Source organism: Cryptomeria japonica, chromosome 8 (assembly GCF_030272615.1).
Source record: "Cryptomeria japonica chromosome 8, Sugi_1.0, whole genome shotgun sequence".
NCBI lineage: Eukaryota > Viridiplantae > Streptophyta > Pinopsida > Cupressales > Cupressaceae > Cryptomeria > Cryptomeria japonica.
In genome coordinates this window covers 430,965,118-430,977,219 of record NC_081412.1, presented here as the reverse complement: position 1 = coordinate 430,977,219, position 12,102 = coordinate 430,965,118, and positions in this window count along the sequence as shown.

The window sequence follows — 12,102 nt, the reverse complement described above, 5'->3', positions numbered from 1 at the left end:
ATCATGGAGTTAGAGAAGGAAATGTTGATATAAGATAACCAATTACAACACATCTATACAATAACATATACACTTGCATATATCATAGATAATCAAACAGGTGAAAGGGAGTTGTGACATCATACCTTTCTTATAAGTGAGTGGTATAACTTTGTCCTTTTCACGTCCACAGTAGTAATACAATCATGGCAACCACAACATCATCAGTGACATCAACATATCCAATATAAGCATAAAGTAGGGTTAGCACATAGTTCATGATATCATCATCCTCATAAAATTATAATGTAACAACTATCACTATGAAATGTCTAACACAAGATAAATAATTGTAAGAAATAAACATGAACCACATGTCCTAAATAAGAATCAACTTCTTCTTCATTCTTTGTCTCCATCCTAGCTAGAGAGATGGTTAGGGAAATCTGAGGGAACCCCTTAGAAGAGTTAGGCCACCCAGAATCGATACCAAAAGCTTGCTAGCTAGAACCACCAGGAGGCACAAAAACAACTCCACCCATGGGCCACCTAGAAGCAGGAGCACCTCATGGAGGAGAAGCCAAGTGATGATGTAGGAAGTCTCTTCTACCACTAGACTAGAAGTCCAGGGCCTAGGAATGCAACGTACATGAGCAAGGGGCAGAATAACTGTGGTTGTGCCACCTACCACAAGACAGAGAATGGTCACAGAAAATAGAAGGGTCTGATGGAATCCTGACAACCATACAAGGGGAATTACCTCAATGGTCAAGAAGCACCTGAAAGTGGACCACTTCAAGTGCCACTTTATTTTCTTGTACTTGAATCTACAACATCACATTATTACTACAAAAATTGGTCTAGAAATACAAAAATGAAGTATTATGAATATCTACATCATCCACTCTAGGAGAAAGAGAGGACCAAAAAAAATCTTCCAAAGATCAATTCAATGATCCACAATCATTAGAATAGAACCAACAACATATCTAACCACTATGCAACCATATAAGTAATTAATGGTTAGAACATACTCTCCAATGCAAACAACTCAAATTTGGATCTCCACACACTATGGTGAGACCCATAACATATCAACCATGCTTCCACAAATCATATCCAAACCTAAGTGTAGGTCTAACATAGAATCTCACAACTAGCAATGATTAATGCCACAACACCCGGAGAAAATAGAGATGTTTCTGAATCATAGAACCATCATATTCATGATACCAAAACTATAACCAACAAAGATAATAACAATAATCGATCTTAAAAATAGATTCTGGACCCAAGCAATTTTGAAACAACCAATAGAACAAATCTATAATTTCATTTTTATGTTCATAATACAAGCTTTATGAAGTATTATGAACCAATAAACTATGAAGTTTTATGAAGTTGTGATGGTCCCAATGAATCTATGATAGTCCTGCATTCATTATGACTTCCCCAATGAAGTTATGATTCATTATTTTCAACAAATCATCATATATATATCAAACCGGGACAAAATCATTCTCACCAAGTAGGCCAAAAGATAGATTGTAATGTGTACACACACTCTCGATCCAAGATACTCAATTGGACCATAATTATAAAACATGAGACATAAATGGGTCCTAAAAAAATATCCAACATACAACACGAACCAAAATAATACCTCTCATGGAATCATTGAACCAAACTATATCATATCCAATCCTGATATTATGACCTAAAGCTTGCACCAATTACATTTCTTCACAAGAGAAAGAGTCCAGACAAAAAATACAATACCTGGACCAACCAAAATATTTTTTCAACAGAATCCATCAAAATTAATATCACTGTAATGCAACCTACTTGTAACCAAAATATAGAACTAAACATATCAACCTTTGGTCCAAAACCATATTACCCCATACTCCAGCATCTTCACAACACTATATCCAATACAATAGATGTCTGGACCACAACATATCTAGACCACATTGTTTGATATCAATGATAATAAAACACATGACTGTAACAATCTCCCCCTTTATCATTGATGCCTAACAACCAAAAATATTTTCATTGAATAAACCTTTGAGAATCAACCACTAGAAATATTACCAAAATAGAAAGAGTAACAACTCTCCCTAATAATTTTACCAAAATAAAAACTTTTTTTGGTACCTTTCTCCCCATTTTCCATCAAAGACAAAGGCCAAAACAACATCAAACCATGATCAACACAGAAATCATTTAAAGTCATCTAGCCAAATATCTTTAAATTGCTTCTTCAATTTAATCACCAAGGCCTTCCAAGCACAAGTAAAAGCATCCAGAATTCTACTATGACTTTCACAATAAATAAATTTATTCATAGCTTCATCAAAGGAATTTATTCTCTTGGCAACCTTTTCCACATTCTTTGCTTCCACCAGCAATATCAAATAGGAAGAAATTTTTCACTCAATATCAACACTCAACTCACCAAACATTCTTATGAAATCATCTCTTTGGATCCTTCTCAAGACTAACTGATTATGCAATTCTCAAGCCTTATCCCTTTCTTTCCCATAAATATCAAAAGATACTTTGTAACCTTTAGTCATCTCAACCAACTGAGATTCAATTTGATGAATTTAATTTTTGAAATTTTGTGTACAAATAGGCCACCTTAAATAAAATTTATACAACTTGTCAGTCTCTTCAATAGATTTCCTAACATTCAAAAAACTAAGAATTAGCACCTGATGTACCTTTATTCATTTCTTCATAATCAACTCATGTGAATCCACTTCAGTAAATTCTCCCTTAGCACTATATTTAACCATTCTCTCTATTAGAAACTCAACAAGCTCCTCCAGAACCTGATCAACAACATCAGTAGCAACCATATTATTCTGCACCAAACATTTCATAGACACCTTCTCAATAACAGCTTGTTCATAAGACACATAATTATCATATGAATCACCAACAGACTTTACATCTCTAGGCTTCTCAATCAACTCGAGCACCTTATCCTTCATAATCTCATCATCATTATCGAACACTTCTTCAAAAATACTCTACACCTTTTCTACTATAGCATAATGAACTAATTCTTGTCCTTCCTTTATCTCTTCTTCCTCAGTTGGTATGATTTTGTTCTTCTTGCAATATCAAAAATCACATCTAGTTTAATTCAATGCAACAAAGGATGCCTTCCTCCATGTCATCAGAGGTTGTGTACTGCCATCTTTGTCCTTTTGTCCATTGGGATCACTTCGTCAGCTTCAAATTGGAACTTTACCAACTCTATCGACCTATCACCTTCGAGACTATAGCGTGGCGTAGAGACATATGTGAGATATGCTAGCATCCCACTAATTTGACAATCCACATGTGGTCATTTAAGAATTATTCCTATGCCTCGACGGAATAGTAATCTCATTTGATGGCATTTTTAAGATCTTTTGGCATTTTGAGATCACTTCTTATAGGTTGGAGCTTTTGGCAATCTCTTTGGACAGCATTCATATCTTTTCTCACCAAAACCACCATTGTTGCAACTCTCCAGATAGCTCACAACACCATCTTCATAGCAATTTGGAAAGGGTATTTTACTCATTCTCTTTTTCATTCATTAAATTACGCATTATCACTCTTTTATCTTCCATTGTCTTTCCATCAACTTCATCATTTATTTCCCCGTGGCTTTATCTGGGTTGTCTGTGGTGGTGGAAACACCAAAATGGGGGTTTGACTTAGGCAAACTCCAAAACACAACCCCCAACATTTTCCCTTGTGTCTTTGTGTAGGAGAATAAGCATGGAAGAATAGTCACTTTGTGGGAGGCTCCAATCATGGACCGACTATGAGTCTCTCTTATCTTTTCTCCTTTTACTTTACCCTAGTCATTTCATATTTCATATTCATTTGCTTAGCTTTATCATTTTCTGTGTTTTTATTTCATTATAATCATGCTTAGTACCTTTTGTGTGATCTTTGTACCTCATCCATACAAGAAGATAGCACTTCACGCTGGTGTCCTAGATCTACGCACTCATCTTCTGGATAGAGGCTTGGCAGGGTCATCTGAGAGCTTCAGATTGCGGTTAGTTTATTTAGTTTGTTATTTCCATCCCCTGGCTCGCCCTTAGCACCAGTTTAAGTGAGGCATTGGAAGGTTGATTTGTTCTCTAGCATTCATCATCCTTGAGGTAGCAAATTTCCTCTGTTACACTTCTCTGAAACTCTCTTTTCCTTTTTTTGAACCTTGGAACAAGAAGTGGAGGCATCTCAAGAAAGTCTCCCCGATTTCTTCATTTTCCTCTCCATTTCTATCAATCTAAACTTTCCAATTGGTGCAGGAGCACCTAGGACTTAGATTGTCTATTTTTTTCAATTTTGGCTTGTACTGACCCTAGCCAAGTCAGTAGTGAATAAGGACTCTAGGAGGGTCCAAGAGTTAGATTTTTGAGTCAATATAGGCCTATGTTGTGTTCATACTTCTTAGGTTTGCATTTTTGTGTAAATAGTGAGTTTAAGTAGGTAATTGACCTTTTTTATGATCAAAAGTGACAAAAATTGGTACGGGCATTAGGGAGGGTTAACTTAGTCTTAGGAAAGTTTTAAAAGTCATTTATGATGACTTGGAATAGGTCTTATAGGTTGGAAAGACCAAAAGTGCAAAAATTGCAAAGTTGCAAAAAGTTGTCATGACAACTTTTGTCCCGAAATGGTTAGTGATGGAGTTAGGGATTGTTCAATGCCCTAGGATTACTCCACACATGGAAAATCTATAATAACCCTCCCTTTCATGGTTACCAAGGTTGGTGAATGTGTTTTGCAAGATCAACAATCTGAAACTTCTCATTTTCAGACTAGTTGGCAGCATTTTGGCTTGATTTTACTCATTTTGTAATTGAATATGGATTGAATCCATTGATACAGAAATGGATTGAGTTACTCTTGTGTTTTATTGTGTTGTTGGTTCAATTTAGAGCTCTATAGATACTATTCATTAGTGTTTTCTTTCTTTAGTTTGCAAATAGCCAGTTTTGGCTTGTATTTAGCAGTTTTCTTGTAAATATGGTTGCCCCATGAGTTCCACACGTGCTGCCATCACAACTTGTTGGGACATGGAGGGAAACAATTTGTATAGTGTACATATGTAGGTGTAAGTACTGGAGAATATTTTAAGCATGACTGCCACCTTGTTCTAGGCGAGTCCAGGAGCAACCCGGCTAGAGGAAATAAGGTGAAAATGAAGTGCCAAGTGTAGAGGTGGATGCCTAATCACTTTATAAGTTTTTTAAGGGGTCCAAGGAGTTGGGATAGAGTTTCCAATGTAAGGAGGATCCCTGAAAATTTCATTTGTTGCACAAACCCCAACTTGACTTGTCACTGCCACCTAGAAGGCCTAGAAAACCCTTCAAAACCCTCATTTTGGGGTTAGCACATTGAATGGTGGAACAAGAAGATAAAAAAAAAAATATATATTGAGGTTAGATGAATCATTGAAGGAAATCCAAAATTGTTAGGGGGTTTTTTGGACCGTTTTCACCCAAGCCCTAGAAAACCGGTTTTAGGAGGCCTAATTGGGCTAGTTCCTTGTAGTCCTTTTCTAGGCAAGATTTTGGAATCAGTAAGAAACTTATTGATTGAAAACCTCAAATGGAACCTAAATGAATCCAAAAAATGAATTAAGACACCTCCACACCTCTGCATCATCTCACAATAGTAGGAGGTCATTTTGACAACTTGAAGCCAAGAAGCCATAATTGAGTAATTGGGAAGCACTATGAATTGGTAGGGTTCCTAGCCAAATCACTTGAAGAAAACACCTTAGAGTGAACAAGAATCAAGACCTAGAAGAGACTGATAAGGACTTGGAGGTCTAGAAAGAAACTAGGCCTGGTGAGTTGGTGGAATTGAGCAACACCAACTAGGTGAAGTGTTGAGTTGACTAGGTGAATCCCACCAAATTGGTATCAGAGCCTATAAGATTTGGGCTAAGTGAGTAGATATCCTTAGTGGAATCTATAGGAGACAACAACATGGTAACCAATGTAGAGTTGGAAAAGAAGGTGGATGATCAGGAGGAAGAGAATAGATTCCTAAAGGAGAAGTTGCTAGAATTGGAGAGTAAGCTTGGAGAGGCAGAAACAAAGGTAGATGAAGTGTTGGTAAAGGTGGAAGGAGCATAAGGGAAGGGAAAATAAGTGTCAGAGATAGAAAAGATACCTGAACCTGATCCTATCTAGAGCAAGAACCTTTCTTGAAGGCATTGAAGGCCTTAAGTGGTAAATCACTAGAAGGATTTCCATTGTTCACTATTAAGATGGAGGCAAAAGTGGTCCTAGAGTGGATAGAAGGCATGGAGAACCATTTTGAATGTGAAGGCATAACATAAGCCCAAAGAGTCAAGGTATCCAAGTCAAGGATGAGAGGAACTGCTCTCACATGGTGGAAATTTGTGCAAGATGAGAGGAAGAAAATGGGCAAAGCACCCATCTCTTCTTGGAAAGGGATGTTAGTCAAAATTAAAGAAGTTTATCTCCCTGATGACTATGAAGTGAAAATTCATAGGAAGAGGCAAAACTTGAGACAAAAATACCTTGACGTCAGTAGCTACATGGAGGAGTTTCACAAACTTAGCCTTAGATCTCATGCGGTGGAAGAAGAGAGTCTCAAGGTTGCTAGGTACCTAAATGGTCTATGGTGGAACATCCAAGAAGAAATCAGTCTAATGAGCCCAAAAATAGTCAATCAAACCTATCAACTTGCCCTTAAGGTGGAGGAAAAACTTAAAGAAGACATGACTCAAGAAGCAATAGGGGCAGGGGTAAAGGAAGAGACAATAGATGCCATAGAGGAGGCTTTGGAGGAAGAAGTTCTAAACAAAGAACACAAGGAGAGTCTAAACTTAGTGAGCAGAAAGATGGTGGCAGTAGTAAAGGAGGATTCAATAGAGGAAGGGGATCCAATAGTGGTTTCAGAGGAAGATCTAGTGGCCAAGGTAGAGGTTCCTCATATTTTGCAATAATGAAGTGTTACCATTGTAACCAACTTAGTCATCCAACATATAGGTGTCCAAAGAAGGGATCATCATCTCAAGGTGGTGAAAGAAGAGTGAACTATCTTCAAGAAGAGTCTTAAAGTAGCAAGACTTTAGAGGTTTACTTAGAGTCAGAGGTAGGTGGCAACTTTATGATAAGATGAACTTTGATCAAAGAACCAGTTAAAGAAGAGCCAAGCCAAAGAAGGTCCTTATTTAGGATTAAATGCAAGATTATGGGCAAAGTGATCATTGATTCAGGGTCTACAGACAACATTGTGTCAGAAGAGGTAGTGAGCAAGCTCAAATTGAAAAGGATACATCACAACAATCCTTATAGAGTCACTTGGTTTAACAAAGGCCAACATGTTCTAGTTAATGAGCAAGCATGGGTGGATTTTACCATTGGGAGGTATAAGGACAAGGTGTTATGTGATGTCCTACCCATGGATGCATGCCATCTTCTATTAGGAAGACCATGGCAATTTGATAGACAAGCTATCCGTGATGGATCCAAGAATGCATACTTGTTCAAGAAAGATGGAGTCAAATTCAAGATTCAGTCTATCCTTGAAGAAGGTGAAAAGAGGATAGCAGGTCCTAATGTTCTTTTGGTGAGTGAAAAATAGTTCTTAAAGATACTTGAGGAAGGTGAAGGTATAGGGTTTGCACTTGTGATTAAGCCCAAAGAAGAAGATAAGAAAGAGCAACAAGATTTTCCAATAGAGGTGCAAGATTTGTTGAAGAAATTCAAAGGTATAGTAAGTGAAGGACAACCAACCACCTTACCTCCTAAAAGAACCATAAGCCATCAAATAGACTTCATTCCTGGAGCATCCTTGCCTAATAAAGTAGCTTATAAAATGACTCTCCAGCAAAATTTTGAGATGGCCAAGCAAATCCAAGAGCTCTTAGAACAAGGCCTAATTAGGAAAAGCATTAGCCCTTGTGTTGGCCCTATCGTGTTAGCACCAAAGAAAGGTGGTACTTGGAGATTGTGTATTGATTCTAGAGCCATAAATAGGATCACCATCAGATATAGGTCCCCTATTCCTATAATAGAAGACCTAATGGATTGTTTAGGGGAAGCCAAGTACTTTACCAGGATTGACCTTAAGAGTGGCTATCATCAAATTAGAATTAAGGAGGGTGATGAATAGAAAACTGCATTTAAGACTACTAAAGGTCTTTATGAGTGGCTTGTAATACCATTTGGCTTATCCAATGCTCCAAGCACCTTCATGAGACTCATGAATGAGGTGATGAAGGACTTAATAGGTAAATTTATGGTAGTATATCTTGATGATATTCTCATTTTCAGTAAGGATAGAGAAGAACATATTAATCATTTGCAAGATGTATTACAAAGATTGTATGATGAAAAGCCAACCATGAACTTGGATAAGTGTGAGTTTGTTAAGTAGGAGTTGGTTTACCTTGGGTTTGTATTGTCTCAAGGAAACCTAAAGATGGATCCCAATAAGGTTGAAGCCATTGTAAATTGGCCCACTCCTAAGTCAGCAACAGAGGTGAGAAGCTTCCATGGACTAGCTCAATACTATAGGAAGTTCATTAGGCAGTTCAGTGAAATATGTACACCAATGTTAGACACCATTAGAGGAGGAATAAAGGAAAAGTTTCAGTGGGGTGAAGAAGAAAATAAAGGTTTTGAAACCTTGAAGGAGAAGATATCTACCCAACCGGTGCTATTGTTGCCTAGTTTTGAGAAACTTTTCATTGTAGAATGTGATGCAAGCAATGTTGTAGTAGGTGTTGTCCTAAGACAAGAAGAAAGACCAGTAGCTTTCCATACTAAGAAGCTAAGTGATGCCAAGAGGAAATACTCCTCTTATGATCTTGAGTTGTATGCTTTAGTGCAGGCATTGAGGAAGTGAAGACACTATCTCCTCCCCAAAGAATTTGTGGTCTATACGGACAACCAAGCATTGAGTTTCCTAAACTCACAAGAAAAAGTCAGTCATAAACACATGAAATGGGTGGAGTATATGCAGGCCTATATATTCACCATTAAGCACAAGAAAGGGCAATTAAACTAGGTAGCTGATGCATTAAGTAGAAGGCTTTTGACAGTTCAAGAAATCCAATTGAGAAGAGTAGGTGTGGACAGTTTTAGAGACTTGTACCCAGAGGATGAAGACTTCTCAAATTCCTAAAAGGTGTGTAAGGAGTATCAAAATCACTTCCATAGTGAATATTTTGATTTTACTTTGCAAAATGGACTATTGTTCAAAGGTGGGCAGCTTTGTGTGCCTAAAGGCTCAATGAGAGAAAACCTTATTCAAGAGAAGCATAATGGCATCCTTAGTGGACATTTTGGAGTCAATAAGACTCAAGAGTTGGTTCAAAGATACTATTATTGGCCAAGGATGAATCAAGATGTGAAGAAGTATGTGGAGACTTGCATAGTTTGCCAAAAGGCCAAGGGTACTTCTACAAATGTCAGTTTGTACCAACCTCTTCCCATACCAAATAGACCTTGGGAATGCATTAGCATGGATTTTGTAGTATGTTTACCAAGGCCAAAGAAGGGATATGACAACACTTGTGTCATTGTGGACAAATTTAGCAAAATGGCTCACTTTGTGCCTTGCAAGACTACTCATGATGTATGCCAAATTGTTCAATTGTTCTTCAAAGAGGTAGTGAGTATAAATGGTTTACCCATAAGCATTTTTTCAGATAGGGACTCAAAGTTCATGAGTCATTTTTGGAAGACACTATGGCAAAAGCTTGGCACCAACCTTTCTTTTGGATTAGCCTACCATCCTCAAACAAATTGGCAGACCGAAGTGGTGAATAGAAGCTTGGGAAACTTGTTAAGGTGCCTCACTAAGGAATATGGTAAAACATGGGATCAAGTACTCTCACAAGGTGAATATGCATATAATGACACCATAAATAGGACTATCGGCAAGAGCCCTTTTGAAGTGGTCTATGGTGTGCACCCAAGAGGCATTTTGGAGTTGAGAGACTTAGGGAGTGTAGCAACAAGAAGTGGATATGCAGAGGACTTTTCTCAATCAATGAAGGAGGTCCATGAATTAGTTAAACAAGCATTGATGGAGAACACAAGCAAAGTCAAATAAAAAGTTCATGAAAAGAGGAAGAACCTACAATTTCAAGTGGGGGTCTTGTCATGGTGCACTTAAACAAAGAAAGGCTACAACAAGGAGTGTCAAACAAGTTGCAAATGAGAAGGATAGGTCCATGTGCCATTCCAGCCAAGTATGGAGAAAATGCATACAAGGTGGATCTACCTAGTGACATAGGATTGTCATCGGTTTTCAACATAGCAGATTTAGTTGCATACAAGGGACCAATTCAAGGTTCATATTGCAGTCACTTAGAAGTTCTAGATGATGTGAACAACCTTCAGTTACCAGCCAAACCAAATCTAAAGGCCGAAAAGGTGTTGAGTTCAAGGATCACCAAGAAGACAAGGCATCAAGTCTATTGGGAGCACCTCATAAAATGGTAGGGTATGGATGAGGTTGAAGCTACATGGGTGATGGAGATAGAGTTTAAGAAGCTTGGAATTGATCAGAATCTGATTCCTAAGAAGGTGACTTGATCTTCTTTTGTTTGGGAGAATGGTGCAGAAGAACCTAGGACTTAGATTGTCTAGTTTTTTCAATTTTGGCTTGTACTGACCCTAGACAAGTCAGTACTAAATAAGGACTCTAGGAGGGTCCAAGAGTTAGATTTTTTAGTCAATATAGGCCTAGGTTGTTTTCATACTTCGTAGGTTTGCATTTTTGTGTAAATAGTGAGTTTAAGTAGGTAATTGACCTTTTTGATGGTCAAAAGTGACAAAACTTGGTACAGGCATTAGGGAGGGTTAAATTAGTATTAGGAAAGTTTTAAAAGTCATTTTTGATGACTTGTAATAGGTCTTATAGGTTGGAAATACCAAAAGTGCAAAAATTGCAAAGTTGCAAAAAGTTGTCATGACAACTTTTGTCCTGAAATGGTTAATGATGGAGTTAGGGATTGTTCAATGCCCTAGGATGACTCTACACATGGGAAAGCTATAATAACCTCCCTTGCATCGTTACCAAGGTTGGTGAATGTGTTTTTCAAGATCAACAATTTGAAACTTCTCATTTTCAAACTAGTTGGCAGCATTTTGGCTTGATTTTACTCATTTTGTAATTGAATATGGATTGAATCCATTGATCCAACAATGGATTGAGTTATTCTTGTGTGGTATTGTGTTTTTGGTTCAATTTAGAGCTCTATAGATACTGTTCATTAGAGTTTTCTTTCTTTAGTTTGCAAACAATCGGTTTTGGCTTGTATTTAGCAGTTTTCTTGTAAATATGGTTGCCCCATGAGTTCCACATGTGCTGCCATCATAGCTTGATGGGACATGGAGGGAAACCATCTATATAGTGTACATATGTAGGTGCAAGTACTAGAGAATAGTTTAAGCATGACTGTCACCTTGTTCTAGGCAAGTTCAGGAGCAACCCGGGTGAAGCCTGCCTCTTGTAGTTGCTAGAATCGAGCAGTGGGGCATTTTAATTAAGGAATTTTCTTCCCCAGGGCAAAGGATGGAGAATATTTCCTCCTCCTAGAATAGAAATATTTTTAGTGAGATAAGAAATCCGTATGACTGGACTAACCACTATAGAAGGATGGGCCACGGGCGGGGGAATCGTGTGATTGACAGTTCTACCAATAGAAAGGATTCGGTATATCACCCCAAGGGGATGAGAAAGGGTCTAACAATCAAGACTCATTGAACAAAGTGAAGCTACTTATGCTTACCCTACCCCGTAGGGCAATGGATCAACGATTGCTTAATCATGATCTCCTAAATATAGATCAGAATCACAATCAAGAATTGGAGCAACTGCTTACTCTACTTTACAATCGATTATATAATCAATGGCTTAATTAACTACTTAACCTAGACTTGCAACAAATTTTTGACCTCCCACCCTGCTTCCCCGATGATCTCTAACAGGGCTTTGACTACTATGAAAAGATCTATTGGTACCCCCTCCCCTTTAGAATAGTAGGGCACTCGCTTACAGTGATGGCATGAAAAACTGTGATCTAAGTGGATCCCCTTGACTTTGTCA